The sequence below is a fragment of the Crocodylus porosus genome, unplaced genomic scaffold, assembly GCF_001723895.1.
Source record: "Crocodylus porosus isolate Cpor-Errol unplaced genomic scaffold, CroPor_comp1, whole genome shotgun sequence".
NCBI lineage: Eukaryota > Metazoa > Chordata > Crocodylia > Crocodylidae > Crocodylus > Crocodylus porosus.
In genome coordinates this window covers 49,124,178-49,131,684 of record NW_017728950.1, presented here as the reverse complement: position 1 = coordinate 49,131,684, position 7,507 = coordinate 49,124,178, and positions in this window count along the sequence as shown.

Genomic DNA, 7,507 nt, shown 5'->3' with positions numbered 1-7,507 from the left:
TCTATGTTTGGGGGAAGGGTGGGGCAGGGAATTTACAGCTCTAGCTCTTCCGCTACTCCCCCTAGCCCCTTTCCCTCCCCTGCCAGAAAACCTGGCACCTGCATTTCCAGCACACTTCATATTAATCTTTCCTGTCCTGGAAAATGTGTCTGGGTTGTAGTTTGTTTACTCTGTGTTGTGTGTAGTGGACTGGTATGGTTATTGATTATTAATAACTATCTTTTGGTGTGTTCTTCTGTGATGTGAATCTGAATGTGTGATGACTTCTTTTTCTGTATTGTGTTTGTTTACTTTTCTGTGTTGTGTACCTAAAATAATACTTCTTATTCTTATCCTTGGCAATTAATCTTGTTTTTGTCTATTAATCAATAAACTTCTTACATTGATTGGAATGACACAAGGGTCCATTTAAATTATTTTTTCACCCTTTCTACCTCACTCAGAATTCAACAAGTGAAGCTCTGGCAAACGCAGAAGCCGAAGGGAACATTTGTGTGGATCATGTATGGATTTTCCTTTTGCTTTTTCCTTGTAAGAGGCAAAAACTAGTCTTACTTCATTTTCTGCATATAACATACACTCTAATTTTCAGCAGCTTTTTAAAGGGGCATGTTTTATGCAAAAAAAAAAAAAAGAAGTAACATTTTGTGTAGAAAACCTCAGCAGAAATCAATATATTTCTACAAAACGCTTAACCATTGATAGCTGCCACAAAATTTCCAGCCAGCTCTTGTAGTGACACCAAATTTATAAATGCAGAAAATCTGCCCTTTTCAGCAACTCTAGACAGGTGTGCTTAGAACTGATAATGAAGCATCCAAAGCTTGCATGCTGGACAGGGATTGAAAAGATAATTCAGACATGCACACTCCGGTTTTCTGAGGGAAAAATCTGATAGTAATACAGATAGTGTTTAGTGTCACTTCCTAGGTAAAAAAAAGAAAGCATATCTTGGCTCCCCCAATAGACTCTTAAGCAACCACCAGGGATGAGATGCCAGATTCTGAAATTTGTAAAGGTCCCTTTACAGAAAGCAACAATTTAAAATGCATTGCAAAAATTAGTCTGGGGTGACAAAACTTTGGATGGCACTGTAGCAGGATGGAGTCCCAGGGTCGCCATGCTGCCCCTAGGTCCCCTCTCTGTACCATGCCAAGCGTACTCCAAGCACCCTCTGAATCTCGCCTGCCATGTGTTTGATCTTCTAAATCATAGGAAGGCTGCCCTTTGTCCTCTTGGCTACGGTTCCTGCGGTATGCTGGACCAGTGTTTGATATGGGTATTCAGGTACATCCCTTTCTCATGGGTTATGCATGGCTCCAACCACCCCTGTACCATGCCCCAAGCCTCGCTCCCCACTCTCTGGGGCTGGGGCTCCCACACTGTCATGGGTCCCCTATGAGGCCCCCTTATAGTCTCACCCAGTCCTCTGGTCTAAACAACACCACAACAAAACACAAGCCTCTTCATCATAACTTAAATTCAGGTCTCATGGCTAAAACATCCTCTGAGCCACATCACAAGTGCTGCCTCTCTCACCCGTATCACCAGCTGCACCCACATTCAGGCCTTTCCCTTTCTTCACTCAGGGCAAAGCTCTTTTTCCTTTGGTCACAGGCAGGGTCCTTCCTTTTTGCCTGGCCTCAGCCTGGGAGTTATATAGGAGCCAGGCCTGCCTCTTCCGGTCAGCTGACTCAACAGGTGTGGGCCCCTAGCTCCTCCTGGTTGCCCTGGCAACCAGCACCTGGGTGGCCAGTCCTATTCTTCAAGTAGCAGGCACCATAGTGCCCTGCTATAGGCACTAATAAGGCTTACAGCTGAAAGAAAAAGGATGCCTTTCTGGATGGCGGGGGAAAAAGCTGTTGACAATTATAATACTGTACAATTATTTAAGAGTACCTTGGGGGTTCTAAATAACTCCTAAGCAGTGACATTGTACCTAATATTGTATATGCTATCTTTTTTCAGAGAGCTTGACATCAATCCTATTATTTCTTTAGAATGATTCTTCCGGAATCCACCATTGTTGTTTCATTGATGTGGTGATTCACAGAAATATTACCAAGGGTGTCCTAGTCAGTTCCCAGACCCCACTGATTTACTTTCATCTAATCCTTAATCCAAATGAGGTATTGACTGAAGAGCTAAACTATGTTGTTGTTCATAAGGATGACATTATGACTTGCTGGAACTGACTAGTTATTCCAAATCTATATAGCACTATACCTACTGGTGAGAAGGAAAAGAGCAAGAGAGAAAACTAATGGCATATTAAGTCTGAGGAGATCAAGAGGTTCCCCCCCCACAAGCCATGCTTTATTAGTAAATTAGGAAGGAACATGTTAATGAACCTTGGAATTCTTCAAGAGCTTTACATTGCCTCAAATTCACAGTTCCAGCACTGAGAGAGAAACTTTGAGTAAGAGCCTAACCTGGTTTAAAAGGGGAAGTGTGGGCTCCTCTTAGAAAAATATATATAAAAGGAAAATGGGGTGGAGACAGCAAGCAATATGAATGAGAAGTTATGAAGTCCAGAAAACTTATAATGGAAGCTAAGAATGTCAAGGGAAAAACACTCATCATGTCTTGATAATAAGAAGTTCTTCAAAAAAATTCTAACAATGCTATGGGCTCATTAGTAGAAAGATGGCTAATACTGATGTACTAAGGAAAGTTTTTTTTCAATAAATACTTCTGTATTTGGGGAAAAGCAAGATGGTCTACTCTTATTATTTGGGGATAATGAAGTACTTTCCAAACCTTTAGTAACTAAGGAGGATGTTAAACAACATCTACAAGGAATAAATACTTTTAAGTCATATGATCTGGATAACTTGAATCTAAAGATATTAAAGCATAGGCAGAGATGATTTGTGGCTCACTAACAACTTTAATAACACTTGGCATACTTGGAAAATTCCAGGGGACTAGAAGCATATCAGCATCATGCCAGCTCAAGTAAGATGCCATGGGTAATCATAAGCTGGTTAGCCCAACATTAGTCAGAAGAGAAAACAGCAGAAGCCTGATACAGAATTCAGTAAATAATTTAATAGGATGGAATATAGGTCTAGTCAAACCTGATTTTTTTATTGAGATTATAATTTTGGTTGATAAAGTTTTACTGTTTAGACGTAATATTATGAAAATTGTATGGTATTTGACTTGGAATTACATGGCCTTTGTTGAGAAGGGCGGTATATATGTCTAATAAATAAAAAAAAATCAAAGAAAATATAATGCAGGTGAATTAATAGTTATTCCTGTAGACACTAAGACTGTAAACACACTGTATGTGCGATTATATTTCAGAAAGTGCAGGCTTTGAAAAGGACATAGGAGTTGTATTATACAAAAACCCAGATATAACCTTCCACAGCCAATTTGTGGCAAAAGGACTAAGGCAAGGGCTATAAGTTTACGTGTATAAACAAGGGAGTAATGAGCATATGCGGGATAGTGGGTTTTTTTCCTCTGGACACAGAACAGGTTAAACTGATACTGGAAATACTGTTTTCTGATCTGATATGAGTATCTTTTAAAAAGTCAAATAAGAGAGTATGCAAGGCCACTAGAGATTTCATAGCTGGGAAAAATACCATGCAGCAAGGTGCTGAAGAAAGCTTAGCCTGTTTAGTTTACTTTTTTTAACTAGGAGGGAGATGAAGCAGAATCAGTGATCTAGGGGCTCATCTCAGTTAGGTAAGGAAGATGAATCACATAATGGGGCTATTTGTACAGTGTCATGTTCCTATTGCTTAGCATCTGGAAATAAATGCCCTGTGTGAGGCTTCTATATTCTCTTATTTCTTATTGTGTGTGGAATGAATGGGCCTGCTTATGTTCTTTTTTGTTGATGGGTTTCAGTATTGGTCTTATCTATGTAAGTGAATGCCCAAAGCTTAAATATAATACTTAACATGTTTTAACTTTAGAAACAGCTAAATCAGCTGTTTCTTTATTACGGTTTTTTAAAGCTTTGAATGGTATTACAAAACATAGTAAAATACGGTAGATTTAAGTTGCACTCTTAGCCATGTTATCATGAGTTCCAATACGGTGTTTATTTTTGTAGACTGATATTCCAATTCTAATATAAGTTTTAAGAGCAAATGGGCCCTTAATAGGCTTTTGACTACATAATCCCCCTGTATAATTTAATGTGACATAATCGACTAAAACTGGCAGCCTTTGCTGAAGAACCTGGAACAACAAAGGAAATGGAAAGAAGTGGGATACATTTTTAATAATGCTTGCACTGAATGTCTCTCTTTCTAGAGCTGCTTGAAACTCAGAATACCTGTTCCATGGGAAATTCCAAAACTGAAGAAAAGATTTCATTCAGATTCTAACTGGAAAACATATTATTTGAAATTTCTGGCATGAGGATAACCAAACCATTTCTATGAAAAACTTTCATTTTGATGAAATAATGTTTAACTGGAAAATTGCCAAGTTCTACCTGAAACACGCTTGGCCATGCCCAAAGTTCAGATGAGCATCAGATACATGCATGTACAAACTGACATTTCCAGCAGAAGCTACATCTTGAAAGAAGCCATTTTGTATGATAGAGGCAAACATTTTCATTATCTCATCCCCCATAGCCATTCCACCCTGAAAACTTACCCAGTTCAAATCAGTTTCAATTTAGTGGCAAGCTTCTGTAGCAAATAAAGAACCAACCAAAAAAACAACTTGATTATATCTTAATTCCAAAGTGTTGTAGCAATCCTTACAAGTTTTTAATCTGTTGTATTTGGGATCCTTGTATTTTTATGGTCTCACTGTACAGTGGATTAATTCAATGTTATCAGAGTTGATATCCTTGGCTGGCTCATGAGTAAGTGTTCTTTTTCTTTCTCTAGTTTCTCTTACAAGAAACATTCTTACTTCAAGAAGTATTAGCATAGCTTCTGGATTTTCTGCATATTTTTCAGTTTATAAAAGAAGCTCCATTGTCCTAATTCTCTTTGATGTAGCAAGGGAAAGACAATGCATTCCCTCTTCTACCCAATATAAGAAAAAAAGACAGTAATTTGGGGAGTTATTGAAATGAAGTATTGCCTGCTTTTTTGAAGGAAGTGTACATGCATAACATACATAATGCAGAGGAACATAGAGGATTTTATCTGGGAACATATTAAAAATGATGGATAATGAGAAAGACAAAGGGAATAATGAGAGTGAGGTTTCTTTTAACAAGTGATCTCACAAGCACTTTTTCCTGCAAAAATAGGCAGGCTTTGTCTTAGCTCTTCAAGAACACTGAGTCATCAGCATCAGGCCAAGACAGAAAGAAATGGATACCTGCAAATACCTTTAGTGCAGTGAGAAAGGCTCACATACTATCCAGTCAAACTGTCTTAGAAGAATCTTGGAGATGAAGAGGGAAATACTATTTACATTTGAAAGTGTTCAATACGTTGTTTCATTTGTATTTGTAGAAAGCACCTATTAACCATTAAGACAGCAAGTTTTGTTTACTTTTGATGAGTGGCTAAAATGCTTTTCTTTAATACTTTGCACTCAGTTCTTTTCTAGAATGTTCTCAGAGTACTTCATAAGAGGGTAAATTTGAAGCACAAAGGTTAAGATGTCATGTCACAGTGAGTGATAGGTAGCACAGAAGGAAATCAAGTAAGTATAGTTCTTTGCTTGGTCTAATGACAGTACCACACTGTCTTCCCTCAGGAGAGAATACAGACCTCTGGATCCTGAGGGGATGGAGGTACCTGCCTGCAGGTCTGAAACAGGTGCCTAAGCTCTGCAGATAGGTTTGGAGTTCAAGCACACTTCTGTGCTTGGCACCTCCTCTTGGCTACCTATGGGCAACTCCCCACTCAGAGCACCAAAGTTTGGATCATCCCTTTGAGAGGTCTGCCTCTTCCCATGCATGCTTTTGAAGATAACTTTTAGGTTTGGGTATTTAGGTAGCTGGTAGTTTGGTAGCTAACTTTTAGATTTTGGATTTCAAGTCTCCATACTTGATTACATGGTCCAACACTGTCAGGAAAAGAACCAAGATATATTCTTCTTTGATGTCAACTCATGGTGTCCTCTTGAGTTAGTTGTTTACCTCTCAGTGCCTGTTATCTTATTTAGAAAATGTCAATAATACCATTCACTTTTGTAAACTATTTTCAGTGCTAAAAAGGAAAGCTGTTACATACATGTTAATTACTTTATATTAAGAAGTCCCTTGTGGTTCAGTGGTAGAATCCTTGTTTTCCACACAGGAGACCTAGTTTCAATTCCTAGACACTTATATAACTATACCATGGGGGCACCAGACATCTGGACTCAGTCTGGTCTTTGGATTCTGTCTCAGTGGCTAAAAGGAGGATGGAAGGTCTGGGCAGCCTCCACTCCTTCCCAAATTTCTGCCCAGGCATATCCATCAAAGGTCTGGGTGGCCCTCATGCATACACCATGATCCAGGAGGCTCAATGGTTGCCACTTCATATTAGACCCAATCATAAAAATTAAGGGCTAGAAGAGACCTCAAAAGGTCATCAAGTCCAACCCCCCTGCTGCTCTGGGCAGGAATACTGCTGAGATCAAATGATCCCAGCAAGGTGTCTGTCCAGTCCCCTCTTGAAGATTTCGAAGGCTGGGGACTGCACTGCCTCCTTGAGAAGTCTCAATCCCCTAAAATGGATTAAAATATATGTATTAAACATTTTGAAGGTGCAATAGTTTTCTTGTAATTCAGCTTCAAAGGAGGACTTCCCCATTCAGAGAATTAAAGTTGGAACTCATTAAGGTGGTATTTGGAATAAAATAATAAAGAATGAATTTAATACTTGAGCTGCCCTCTATTAAGAGATTTTAAGCATGGCCCAAAGCCTCTTGAGACTGATGCCAGTCTTTTATTTGAATTCAGTGGGCTTTGCATAAAGTCCTAAAACTTCCACTTATCAATTGACACATTGATCCAATAGTTTTGTTTTCCCCACCTTGGTTCTATAACCATGGACATAGTTTGTTACCTGAATACATTCATTGTAGATCCAGAAATCTTTGCAAAGTAGCTAACTAAAATATTAAGGTCTAAATCCTGTTTAGTCTACTTATTGGCATTCCCCATGGCTCAGGACAACCACAATATATGAAAAGACATGCCACTCTCACTAAAGTAATTGAGAGCATATAATGTCTTATTGGCTGTTTCACTGAGTAACTGTAAAGTGCATCTTGGCCAGCAGATTTCAGCGTGTGAAACTGAGGGGTATGCCCAGGACACATGAAGCCCTGGGTGCATCTGCCCAGGTTCCACACTTGTAGAGGTGTACCCTGGGAACCCCTGGCAGAGAATTCCCCAGATGTGCATGTTGTGCAGCCACACCCCAACTAGCCTCTACAACTAGACAAACCCTGGGGCCCCCTCCTTTTTAGAGGCAGATCCCTAGTCAGTTCCTGCATTTTCAGCAATCTCACGGAATCGGGCCCCTGAAGGCCTGGGAGTGGCAGGGGCCCAACCCTGTGGGACAGTGGGCAACATCAG